The following is a 14,405-nucleotide window of genomic DNA, read 5'->3' as shown; positions in this document are numbered from 1 at the left end:
GTTGTGCTGGCGGGGAACAAATGACGTGGCCCAAAATTGCTTCACAACAAAGCCTGAAAATAACAAATAAACAAAAATTATACCTAGTAAATTCAAATTAATTAAAATCCGAATTAATGAAAATGCACTGACAATAGACAATTAGGCATGAATGAACAATTAAGATCGATATAGAAGTAGTGACTCATCATTAGTGCATCAATAACTCTCAGCCTAAATGAGACAAGAAACATAAAATAAATTCTAATTTGTTTTTGTTTTTTAAACACCCACGATTCATCTTTCTTTTGAGTTCTTTTTCATAATCTTAAGCACCAAAAATCCACTGCCTCATTTGCAAAATTACTCATTCAACCACCCCACCTTGCTGCTAGCTTCATCGAGACGTTTGTTTTTTGGCAAATTTCGTTCCAGGGAAGAGTATTGGTAAGATTGTATTAATCTTTATCTGCGTTGAGAATGATTTGATTTTGGTCTTTGATGTTTTTACAACAACTTTTAGTGCATACATGATTTTTCCAAGCCTATAACCATTTAATCATTTGTTTTATTATTCAAAACCCTTTAAATCTAAAATCTTGATTGGATTCAAAGCATAATGGCATATTCGAAAAAGTGGTGTAAGTTTAGTTGTACTTTCTAATTCAATCAAAATGATGATAAATAGGGGTCCCGTTTTTTAAGTATATATTTGCATATCGTTCATATATTTGAAAAAAGAATCATACATTGATGTGGGTTTTGGTGCCGAACGTTAGCTTTTCCATGTTTTTCCTTATCATATTAATAGCTTTTGAAAATGGTCCATATTATAATCAATTTCTATAATGACTTTCGTTTCTAAGTAAATAATTAAAATTTGCTTTTAAAAAAGAAATATTGTAATGATCATCTGCATCGGTCTCGTATTTAATGTTTTTGTTTTATTCAACATATTTCTGAAAATTTAAAATATCAACGTTTTCATTCAAAAAACAAAACAAGCAAGTTGTTTTCAAAATTTTTTTCTAAAAGTTATTTTCAAAAGAACTACGTGACCCTGATTTTCCAATATGAATGAAGATACATAGGAGCAAGGAGTAATCCTTGTCGAACCCAAAAAACAATTTTTTTTGTTTCTTTTGAATTTTCTTTGTCTTCTTTATTTATCATTATTTTTTATTTTAGAAAATAAACATTTAAAGGAGACCACATCCATTTGTATTTTAATTAAAGGTATCGTCTTAGGACGGATGCTGTAGGGTGCTAACACCTTCCTTACACATAACCAACTCCCGTACCTCAAATCTGTTTTCGTAGACCTTGCTCTTTTTTTTATGGTTTTCCATAGTTTCCTATAATAAATATGGTGGCGATTCCAAACCTTTCTTTTTTTTATTTGTTTTTTGGTTTGTCGTTTCGTCGCGATTTCAGTTGCGACAGTAGAGGAACAACCTTTTCCAAGAAGCATTGGTGCGCAAGGAAGGTAAATGGTTGGTTATGACAGAATAACATACCAAATCATATTACTTGGTGGTAATATGAATTTATTGAGTTATGAACATATCATGTTGGGTGAGTTGTATGTTGGCAATATATTCTTATGTGATGTTTTATAGCTCACTCTTGCATGTTGGTGGTTATGGTTTCCACCTGTGATGATTGTATAAGAAGCATAGTTGTGAGGAGTCTCGTTGAAAAAGCTTTTGGGATTTTTAGAAAAGAATGGGAATGGTTTTGTCTTTCGAATAAAATGTAATAATTGACTTTATTAGAAATTATGTTTAGAAGATGTAATAATTTTAGGATTGTATAAATAAAGCATAAATAATACAATTATGACATAATGATATATTTAACATGTCTCTCCCAATCTCCTTGTCTTCCAAGAAAAAACTAAAATAGTAAGTTTTTTTTTTTGCCACAAATTTACACATGAGGATCGAGAATATATATATATATATATATATATATATATATATATATATATATATATCAATTTAATTAACCTCTTACTCAAACTATATATTTATCATATAGAGTACCAAGTTCATCAGTACTCAGAGACATTTATAATTAGGGATTTAGATTTATTGAAAGAAAATTTGTAAACTAGTATAACAACACTTTTCATAGACCTTGGTTTTCATATAAATGACCAAAAATATGCATATCAAAATAACAAGGAAATTAGTGCATTGTGTGCTAGTCCACCTTCACTTGCAATCGAAGAAACTTCACATAACTAATTGCTTTCTCCAACATGGTGACCAAATCAACCTGCAAAATTCATCAATGGAATTAAATCATAATCCTAGTAATTCTTGCAAAGGAAATGCAAAAGAATGCAGCATTTCAAACTTGTTTGAAAAATCTACCTTGGAGCCATTGGGGACCAGTTCTTGTATCTTAAGCCCCTTACTTATTCTCTCTCACTTCTATTCTTAAATACACTCATGTAAACATTCTATCAGCATTGAATCTCATATTTTAAGTTTCTTACTTTGCAATCAAAACTTGGTGGCGACATAATTTATCTTATGTTTGAAGCAATTAAACATAATGATAGAAGAGCAAAACAATGAACAAAGAAGTTAAAGAAGCAACATTGTATTGTTTATTACTTAAAGTATATATAGCTACTGCACTTGCACATTTAATTCCATTCCTTAACTTGATCATTTTCTACTTTGTTGCGATTTCTGGTCCGAATAAACAAGATTAACAATTCTTTAGATATTTTTCCCATTGCTCAAAATGGACCTCACACAAATAAACTGAGAAGAAGAAATTGTGAGAAGCATGGTACTGAATAACTTTAAATATTCTGACACAATTCTTTAAAGTAGATGCACAAAACATGTTCGGTGTTGTTTTAATTGTCACCTTGAAACCAAACACACTTGTAGTGTAGCAAACCCTGTAATTTCTCAAATGCATGCACAAATAGGATGCATATACAGATAAAATAATAGATGAATCAAACTTCCATGAAAGAACTAAGAATTTAAAGAATTAAAGAAAAGTTTAACAATAGAAGAGCTCATGCCTTGATGACAGTCCAACTTTCAAATGCACCAGAAGAGCATGGATTTGGGCTAAAAAGACGCCTAAGAACTCCATTTGGAATACTTCCAGCTCGAATAAATGGCAGTCCATACTAGAACCATCATATTTAATCTCTAACCATTGACCATAAGGGAAAATTTCATGCTTTCTTAGGTCATATCATATTCACTGCTTTAACTTTAAACTAATGCTACTAATGAATTGTTTGAGGGGGAAAGATACTGAATTATATGGCAGCTAAAAGAAGAAGAAATCCCAACCAGCTCTGATGGGTCTTAACCAAGGATTAACAAAATATGTAGCAGCATTCAAATGAAATTCACTCTATAGTAGAGATTGAAGAGTGAGTTGAAAAGAGTATGTTAAAGAGTGTAGTGGTAGCATTTCTTCTCATGTTTATGTTTATTCTCAGTGGAATTTTTGTCTCATCCTCCTAAAATGTTTTAGTTATTTGCAATACAACAGAGGAAATATACAATTGGAGAACTAAGAGAATAATATAACTTAATTACAGAAGATAAGACTATTCAACCAGGACAGAGACTAGAAAACTGCAATTGAGATAACATGGCTCCTAGAATTTGCTAATTTCAACTAGTGAGATAGACTGAATATTCAAATAATTTAAAATCTGGTATGTTAAAAATTATAATTGAACATGAGTTCATATACACCAAAGGAAAATGTAGAAATAGAAATCAAAAGTTGCATAAATTCACTACAGATGAATTGCATGTTCTGCCCCCAGATACTGATCAACAATAGAAAAAAATGACTTGTGCAATAACCTTCATTTGAAGTTCTTGCAAATAAAAAAAAAATATCAAAGTCATGATACTGATAGTCTAGCACATCTGCAAGCAGGAAATGAATGATCAAATGCAATCACAAAAACTTATTGGTAACTCTGCAAACTCCACTGGAATTGATAAGAATAACCTTATTGACAACAGAATCAAGGGACAAACAACCAACAAACGTCCAATGTCATCATTTTCATATTATCAAAAAGATATCTTTAATTCTTTGATTAACCAAACACTGAAGCACTAATCAAAAGATAATATCAAATTTAGAATTTTCTATAAATAAACTAAGATAATTACCATGACATAATGTTTTTGACAACAATATCATGAGGTAGTATAAAAAAAATAAGAGAATGTATCACTTTTCAATAGCTGATCTAAACAAGGCAAAGAAGCAGGGAAGAGCTCAAGTAATAAAAAATACGATTACAGTTGTACACCAGATGCAACTATTGAAGCTGTGTGTGTTCCATGACCATCTTTGTCACGAACTGATTTGTAGTCCTCTTTTTCGTTTAGAGGGCCAAATGCACTCTCGTAACCGTGCAAGTATTAACGAGCTCCTATAATCTTTCTGCACCAAATATTTAAACTTCATGTTAATTATGGATTCATGAAAACTCAGATGAAAAAAAGGCTAACAATCTTTGTTGTTTATATCAATTAGTTTTAGTATCAGTACTATTTAACTACTATTATGGTCGATGTCCTTCTATTTCTTCCTAAGGAAATGTTTTGGTTTCAAATTTCCACCCTCATTAGTGTGGCAACACATTTATATCACATTATTTTATCACTACTCCTATGTTTAAGCGGGTGTATTAATTGTAGTTAATTTTTATTTATTGTAGAGGTATCTCCTAAGGTTACTCTTTTTTGTGAGATTTTTTTATTTTATTTTAATATTCGTTGCTTAAGTGTTTAAAATGTAACTCTGTGGGATTAATTGTAGTTGCTAGAATAGACTATTATTGTCAGTTCTAAAGGTAATCATATCATTTACGTGACTTTTCTATAATATGTCCTAAATTGACGAATTTAGGAATAGTTGGAGTTTCCTTCTTTTATGATGGTTTGCGTTTAGAATGCTCTCTTTTTCTAATCTCTCTCTTTCTCTTTAGCATCAAGCCCTTAGATGAACTATTAGAATCTTTTTTACCTTTGCTCCCTATCTTTTCTGAATTGTTCCATAAAGGACCACATAGGGTCTTTGTTTGGAGTAGGTGCATTTGATGAACTTGTCATGATTCCTACAACAACACACTAAAAAAAATTGAGACAAAAGAAGTTGTTAGTGACAATTGGTAACCAAACTCGAGACCAAGTATGATCCAAAGAAATTCACCCAAGTGTTTAGATCACACTCCCAATATAAGTAAGGCAAGACTACACTCAATATCCACCAACAGGAGTGGAAGAAACTATTAATTTTGTGAAACCTTTCCAATATAAAACTCAAAGTTTTTGCAAACCACTCAAAGAAATTCTAAGGAAAACTACTAAAACAAAAAAAAGAGTACCTAAAGACAAACAATAAAAGTACAAAGCCAAGAAAGTGAAACTCTAGAGAAGAGAATTTATGAGATAACTTTAACAAGACAAACAAGAAAAGCACATGCACTACCAAGTCTCAAATCATGTATATCACCCAACACTCAAATATGAAAACTATTAGCATACCACCTTGGTTCACCAAAGAGCAACATTGCTCTCGACCCATTGGTAAAAGGCACCAAAATTTTTTCCTCTTTCACAAACTAGTTTCACAAGATGATATAAAGATGTTTTTGGGTGGCTTGGACACTTAGTTCCTCAAATTTTAGGCCAAAATCAATTTTAAGGAGCATACATCAACCAAGACATAAAGTGAATGTGATATGGTCACATTCTAGAAGCCTTCTTGGCCAAGGCAAGGTGGATGCTCCTTCTAGATGTTTCTAGGCTTCTTGGTGGCCAAGGCACGTGGTCATCCTTTCTAAATGTTTCTAGAAAGCCTTACCATCTCTCTCTCTCCTCCGCATGGGCTTGTCTTCATGCATCACTTGTCCACTTAGTGCGCCACCTCCTTAATTATCCTACAGAACAAATAAAGCTAGACTAGCATGTTGGCTTTATGTTAAGCTAATCTTTGGGTCAACTAGTCAACCTAAGGTCAAGGTCAACAAGTCAACTTAAAATAGTCAACCAAGCCAACTTCATGAAATTCAAAGAAATAAAATAAAACAGTGAGAAGGAACTAAGGAACTCCCTATCTCTTAGGCATCTGCCATGAACCATCATCCTTATTAGAGATCAAGCCTTCATCAGTTAATCTTTATTTCTCTCCAAATCTCATGTTTTAATAATTTGAATTAAGATGCAATTTTAATGCATTTATTTATTATTTTTATTTTTTACATTCATTTTTTCTTACAAATAAAAATAAATTCAGTCTAAAAATGTAATATTATATTTTTTTAATTATTTAAATATGTCATTTTTTGTATATCATTTCCTATTTCAATAATTTATAAATTTTAACAATTTATTAAATAATTTATAAATTCTAAAATATATTAAATAATTTATAAACGAACTTATTTATTAAGTACCTAATTAAAATTAATATAATCATGTTTATCTTTAATTGTTTAAAAACTTAAAAATTAATTAATATTCATGTCTATTTATTTACTTTGTTTAATTAAATGCAATCATTTTATATTTACATTCAATTTGCATATTTATATGTAGATATGACTTCTAATCATTTACGTTTTTTAAATGTTTAAAACAATATAATTGTATTTTAAAAACTTGTTTTTGAGAAAAATACAATTTTTATGTTCATATCTAATTGTATTTATATACTTTAGATTGTTTATGTACAAATTTATTTACTTTTGTGCTTAGTTAAATGTAATTATTTTTATATTTACATTCAATTTTTTATTTACAGATCAAAATAAATCATTTTTCATATTCAGATTATTTTTACATATGAAAATGAATTTTAATTTGATAAATTCTGTTAGAAGGTCGTTAATTACATTTCTTAACTTAAATTTTGTGATATGTTATTTTGCATAATGTAATTAAGAAACAGTTTTAATATATTTTTTAATTTGTTTTGAATGTTTATACTTTAGGGTTTAGGGTTCCAAAAATTGTGACGGAACAATAAAAAATCATTTAAAAAAATCTATATACTCAGTTAGAACAGGGAGTCACTATCATCGTTTATTAGAACAACTATGAAAAACCAAAATTTAATGGTTTGTGAAATTAGATCGAGTTTGGAGATTGATTACATGTGAGGAAAGTATTAACACCCTACATGGGTATGCAAAACTATAAAATTTTTTAAATATTTGTGTTTTTCCAAAACTCAAATAAAATATATAAATACAAATAAAGAAAACATTTTAAAATTTTTTATATTTGGGTCCAACAAGGTACTTAACCGTGCTTCTACATATTCTTATTCAAGATGAGAAATCAATGTTACATAATTTAAAAAAAAAATATTTAAAATAAACTTTGATTTGATTAATATCTCTTTTTTAATTTTTAATTTTAATATATTTTTATATTTATCAAGTGAATCTGAGACTCAACATAATAAAAGTGTTATCACCAAGTAAGTCTATGACTAGACTTGATAATTATTTTTATTTAAAATTAAAATATTTAATTATTAAATCTAAGACTTGACATGACAATTAATTTTATTTAAGTCAAATATGTAATTATCAAGTAAGTCCAAGATTTAACATGATAATTAATTTTATTTAAATAAAATTTCATATAAAAGTTTAAATTTAATTATCAAGTAAGTTCAAAACTTAATATAATAATCAAATTTTATTTTAAAAATATTTAATTAAGTATGTATGAAAAATGTGATACAAAAAGAGATAAAAAGGTCCCCTTAAACAAATATAATCAAAGCAAGAATAAGCATAGATAAAAACTTGCCAATTAGTTCAATTCATTACTCCATATGAACATCAATTATAATGTCAAATGATAACCGCGAATATTAATTTTAATCACAAAATCACACCCATGTATCATTCATCATTGGTATATCAATTTGGAAATTAAATGAAACGTATCTTAATCACAAAACGTCGACTCATATTTGCAATGAATTCCTGTCCAATATTACATACTAAAAACATCAAGAAAGTCAGAAAATGAAACGCACATACATTCACTAACACCTTTTGAGATCAAACACGAACTTTATCCAGAACCAAGATAATAAGGAATAGCCCATAACTACAAGAATGACACCTTCAACAATACACTCCATGCAAGAATCACACATTTATATAAAATAAATCCAAAGAAAAAGGATCTATTTATCAAATGAATCCCACAATTTACTAACATGTCAAGATCAATGTCATGCTCTAATTTCAATGCCATATTAATATTAAAACTATTCTCCAATCATGAAAAAATCGTTCACATCAAGAGATAAGTGTTGAATAGAAATTCCAGATAAAAAGAACATAATCTACTCGTACTCAATCATGATATTAATCCAGACATTAGTCAAGGCTGAGAGGAACAAATTCTGCTTCAAATAACAAATAAATCCTCTATTTTAAACAAATATGTTTGTTACGTTTATATGGCATTTGCGTCAAATAAACTTTTCAATTTAAAACAAGTATACATTCTTTGATTCCAAAATTCAGTTTCAAGCATCCGAAATCATCTTTCTCTCATTAGAAACAATTTTCCTTATCAATATTTTATAAACCACTCTAATCCTACTCCATTCCAGTTATGCATCAAGAAAAATACTCTAAAATCAATATGTGGCGGAATTGCAAAACCGAAACAAGATAATAAGAAACAGGACCATAATACTCACATCTAATCACATAATCACAATCACAATCTCGTTCAAATATCAAACAGAAAAGTTAAAATCCAAAATATAAAATGTGCATATAGGTTATATAGTTTTCCAATAAGAGCGACGCAAACGCACATTTCAATCCGACGGTCATAATAATATTCGATCGAACCTCAATTTTTCAAATCGGAAACACATCAAGAAAACAGAGAAAGAAAGGGAAAATACCTCTCCTGTACCATCAATGAGAGGCCTGAACTCAAACTCCAAACTCCAGGGATGTGCCGCGACGACGATTCCAATAGAGAGTGGCGCGAACCTTGGCGATATGAATCCTTAGAAGCTAATAGAAAATATATAGAGAAAACCTTGGAAGCCACCAGAAAAATCTGGAGAAAAAGACCCGGGGTTTTCCTTTGTTTCCCCTGTTATGTTCACGTGTGCGTTTCAAGTATCTTGAAAGTTGAAACGTCCATTCCACATCCCTTCGTGCAGCTGGCGTAAGTGAGACCTTCGTGTGTGTGTGAGAGTGAATTGTGAAGTGCATGAGTGGTGTGAGCAGTGCGTCAGGTGAGGGTTTAGTGTGGTATGTGAGAGGTGAGTTATATGTGTGTGAACGTGAATAGCGTTTCCGTGAGGTAGTGTGAAAGAGTGTACGTCAGGGAGTGAATGTGAATGAGTGATAAGTGTCCCGTGTGCATGAGTGGCGTGAGTTAGGTGTTCTGTTTCGTGAGGGGAGCGTCTGAGACACAAGGTGTGAAAGTGTGTTTTTGGGCTTGAAACAAAAAAAAAAAGGGTTAGGTTAGTAAAAAAACGTGTCATAAACAAGACAAGGAAATAGGAACAGAAAACATAGGGTACAATTAAAATACACTAACCAATTAACTTTCTCTTAATTTTTTTATAAACTTTATTATTACCTTTTACTCTTCTTTTATATTATTTTTTCATTTAATATTAATTTTTTATTTTTTTAAAATTTATTTTATTTGTCCGGACGAAATCTGACAGTTAACACGTATAAAATTGAATTCACTTTGAAATGTAATATTGTATTTCTTTAATTGCTTAAATATGTCATTTCTTTCTATACATATTTTCAATTTCAATAGTTTGTAAATAAAATTAAAACACATGTCAATATGAATTCTAATTGAAAAAAAAAAATTAATCGTTTATAATGTTTTAATGTTTTCCATAATTTTAATTTGAGTCGTAGTATTAATATATATATTTTTATTTATTTTGTATTGTTTACCATACAAATTACAATTTTAAATATATATATATATATATATATATATATATATATATATTACGGTTTACATTCCATTTTCTATTCACATGTTAAATTAAATCAAGTTTAAAAGTAGGGGTGGCATGTATTGGATTTTTAATGATCAAATCCATATCTATTTTAGATTCAAATAATTGGATAAGATTTTCAATCCAAATCCATTTTTTCAGCAAAATAAGTTTGGATTTTTTTTAAATCCAGATCCAAATATTTGGATCAAGTTCCAGAATCCATTTTTTATAAAATAAATTTAAATTGAATTTTCTAAAACTTGTGACTTTAAGGCCAACACCACTCAACTGTCTGGGTCGTCGAGCTCGCTGTCTCGAGTTTGCTCAGTTCGTACAGGTCGTCGGGCACGACCTGTCTGAATCGTCAGGTCGGTCTGGCCTAGCCCATCTAGGTATTTGGGCCTGCCTGGCCCGTTTTGGCATCGGGCTTGCGTTGTATGTACGGGTCGTTTGGCACAATTTTTCCGAGTCGTCGGGTCAAGTCAACTTGTCTGGGTCGTCGGGTCGACTCAGCCTGTCCGGGTCGTCGGGTCCGCTCGGTCCATTAGGGTCGTCGGGCCTGCCCAGTCTGTACAGGATGTCGAGCATGACCTGTCCAAATCATTGGGCCGACCCATCCCACCTCATCCGAGTCTTCAGGCCTGCCTCACCTGTTCAGGTCTTCAGCCTACCTAGCCCGTTCGGTTCTTCGGGCCCGCATGACCCGTTCGGGTCATCGAGCCCACCTGGCCCGTTCAGGTCTTTGGGTCCACTTGGCCCATTCAGGTCATCGGGTCCGCTTGGCCCATTTGGGTCTTCGGGTCCGCTTGGCCCATTTGGGTCTTCGAGCCCGCCTGACTCGTTCAGGTCTTTAGGCCCACCTGGTTTTGGGTCTTTGGGCCTGCCTGGCCATTCGGGTCATCAAACTCGCCTGGCCCGTTCGAGTCTTCGGACCCACCTGGCCCGTTTGGGTCATCATGCCTGCTCTATCCGTTCGGGTCTTCAGGCCCACCTGGCCCGTTCAGGTCATCGGGCTCACCCGACTTTTTCTAGACGTTGGGCCCGATCAACTCGTCTGATTTGTCGGGCTGGCCTAGCCCGTTCATGTCTTTAGGCCTGCAAAGCCTATTTTGGAAGTCAGGCTCGTCCGACCCTTTAGGGTCGTTGGTCCTGCCCGGTCCGTATAGGTCATCAAGCAAGGACCGTCTGAGTTTGAATTTAGCCTAGTCCATCTCAACCTTTAGCCTAACCCAACTTCAAATTTAAATTGAAAATTTGGATTGAATTTTTTGGATTATCCATATTTGAAAATCTTGATTTATAGAATGGATATCTAATCCATAAAATATATAAAATGTATATTATATTGAAATCCAAATCCATTAAAATGTATTTTAAATGGATTGAATTTTTAATAAAATGGATTTTAAATAGATTGGATCAAAGCAAAAGTGGATTAGATCAAGAAAATTAGATTCTTTGCCCACCCCTATTTAAAAGTGTAAAATTGCATTATTTAAAAATAGTGCTATGTAATTATTTATTGTATGTATACATTTATATAATTATTAGCGATGTTAACAATTCCATTGATGTTTTTACCTCGAAGATGATAAGCCATCAAATTGAAAAATTACAAAAATTTTATATTTGTATAAGGGGAAATTGAGAACATCTCGTCGAGCCAAATCAAGTGAATTTGAAAGATGGGTCAAGGATAAGTGTCAATAATGGGCTAATTTGAATATTGTGAAAGTTATGATAAGGCATTCATGGGATTCATTGTATTTATGAGAGAGTAAAAACAGTTTTAGAGGCAATTAAGTCAGGTCTCGAGTTAGGTAATATAAAACGGGTTCAATATCCAAGGTAAGGGATATCTATCAATACATACATTCACTACTGATATCTAAGATTGGACCCTTGCTGATTTGAGCGTTGGAGTCCCTACAAGTACGCACCCCCTAGAGGTATCAACAAGAGATAGTCCAGAGTCACCTCAATGAATTAGGCGAGGAAGATCAAAGACTCTTGAGACAACTCAATTCCTTGTAAGAACATTTTGGAGCCCACCGTGGGGCCGAGTAGTTCTTAGGAGAGATAGTGTCAACAAGAACAATAGTGCACCAAAATGCAATACTAACGGAGATGCGACATGAGATGGAGAAGGAGATGCAACAGGAGATGAAGCAACAATTGGAAGAATTGAGGCGAAAGAATAAGGAGGAAATCAACACCTTAAGAGAGGAGAACCAAAGGATTCATAAGCAAGAGGAGGAAGCATCCTAGAGAGGGGAAGGTTCATGTAGAGAGGAGACAAGGGAGAAAGGGAGGAACATTGAGGCTAGAAGGATCTAGGGTGCAAACCAACACTAACCAAACCGGTATGTGAACAAATGCATCTCAACGCCATCCACTTATGGATAGGATCATGGAAGTTGAACTCCCCTCGCGCTATAAGGGGATAACCATGAGCTAGTATGATGGCACCATTGATGATGTTATATTTTGTCACATTTTTCCAACATCTTTGAAGATCCTCGTGCTTAGTTGGTTTATGCGACTTTCCCCTAATTCTATTGATTGCTTTGAGTCATTAACTACACGCTTTGGGATCTAATTTCCACTAACAAACCTCATCATCTTACCTCCTTGGCATTGATAAATATATGCCAGGAGAAGGGGTTATCCTTATGGGGGTTTATGAAGCGATTTGGTAAAATATCATTAAACATTTGAACCCAGAAGTGGCCATGCAACATCTCATCACTATGTTGAGGCCAGTTGCCCGGAAAATGAGGAAGATGGGGGGTGAAAAGAGGAAAGCAACTAAAGTTAAAGTATAAAATATGGTAAAGGTTGGGTTCTTCAAGGAAGCCACTTATACTACTTGGTTGGCCAATATAGTCCTGGTCAAAAAATTTAACGGCAAATGGAGAATGTGTACACATTACACAAATCTTAACAAGGCTTATCCCAAGGACACATACCCATTACTTGGTATTGACAAGTTGGTAGATGATGCGGTCGAGCATAAAGTTGTCAATTTCTTAGTTGCTTATTTTGGGTACAATCATATTCCATTGTACCTGTATGACAAAGAGGAGATGACATTCATTATAGAGGAGACCAACTTTTATTGTGAAGTCATGCCCTTTGGGTTGAAGAATGTGAGAGTCAGGTACCAAAGATTGATGGACCAAGTTTTCCATCATCTTATTGGGAAATGTGTGGAAGTCTATATAGATGACATGGTGGTAATGTCAGACTCACTCAAGCAGCATATCAAAGATTTTGATGAGGTGTTCACGACCATCCATAAGTAACATATCAAGGCCAACCTAGATAAATGTCAAGCGGTTATGTCAATGAGGAGCCCGATCAATGTTAAAGAAACACAAAGGTTAGTGGGAAGACTAACTACGTTATCGCAGTTCATGCCAAAGCTGGCAAAAAAGATACGACCTATGCTCAAATTAATGAAAAAGGCACACAAGATTTTTTGGGATGAGGTTTGTTAACACTCTTTAATGGAATTAAAGAATTTTCTTTCTTCACGAATTGTGTCACATAAGCCTACTAAAGATAAACCCTTTTTGGTATATCTGGAAATTTCTAATGATGTTATAAGTTCGACCATAGTACAAGACCATGATGGACAACAACAACCTATATACTTCATTAGTAGGGTGTTGCATGATGCGGATGTACGGTACCAGGTAGTTGAAAAGTAGCTTTGGCGTTAGTAACAATGGCAAGAAGGTTGAGGCCATATTTTCAGGGACATGAAGGTATAATCAAGTCAGATTATTCGATACACAGTTTTGAGGAGGCCTTATTTAACAAGTCGGATGGTGGGATGGTCGGTGGAGTTGTTCGAGTACCATATACGTTGTGAGGCATAGGGACCAATCAAGGCAAAATGCCTAGTTGATTTCGTTAATGAGCTTACTAGAGTCTTAGATGCAGACTTATACTCCTAGGTTCTTTTAGTGGATGACTCTTCTAGTGTTAAAGGAGGGGGAATTGACATTGTGTTATACGAGTCGAATAATTTGTTGTTGGAACAATCTTTGCGTTTTGGGTTCAAGCCTTCCAATAATCAGGTTGAATACAAAGTGCTGATTGCGGGTTTGATTTTGGCAACTGACATGAGGGTTGAGAACATCACATATAGGTCAAATTCACAAATAATGGTGGGACACTTAGATGGCATGTATCAGGTGAAGGACCTACTACCATGTGGTAAGAGGGATGCTAGACAAATTTAAGATGGCAAAGATGGAGCACGTAAACAGGTCACAAAATTCAAGGGTTGGTCTTCTTTCAAAGATATAGTCATCCTTGCATAACATCATACAGTCATCCTTGCACCTTCGATCAACCCATTGTTGCCTTGGTAGAAAGCA

General features: G+C 33.1%; 1 long non-coding RNA gene across 2 annotated transcripts; it reads right to left on the bottom strand.

Annotated features, from left to right (window-relative positions):
- Positions 1-2,053: 2,053 nt before the first annotated feature.
- On the bottom strand, positions 2,054-9,443 carry LOC114179696 (uncharacterized). 2 transcript variants are annotated; one of them, XR_014993630.1, is made up of 4 exons: positions 8,938-9,443; positions 5,017-5,120; positions 4,288-4,431; positions 2,054-2,259 (listed from the first exon to the last, which is right to left on the bottom strand). It is a non-coding gene; the product is annotated as an uncharacterized LOC114179696 (long non-coding RNA). The 2 variants fall into 2 exon arrangements; XR_003603520.2 differs by having other exon boundaries at positions 2,054-4,431; positions 8,938-9,440.
- Between the last annotated feature and the right edge of the window lie 4,962 nt (positions 9,444-14,405).

Source organism: Vigna unguiculata, chromosome 3 (genome assembly GCF_037176805.1).
Source record: "Vigna unguiculata cultivar grain cowpea cultivar isolate G323 ecotype 2 chromosome 3, ASM3717680v1, whole genome shotgun sequence".
NCBI lineage: Eukaryota > Viridiplantae > Streptophyta > Magnoliopsida > Fabales > Fabaceae > Vigna > Vigna unguiculata.
Note: the sequence above shows the minus strand (reverse complement) of the source record. Positions and strands in the feature narration are given on the sequence as shown.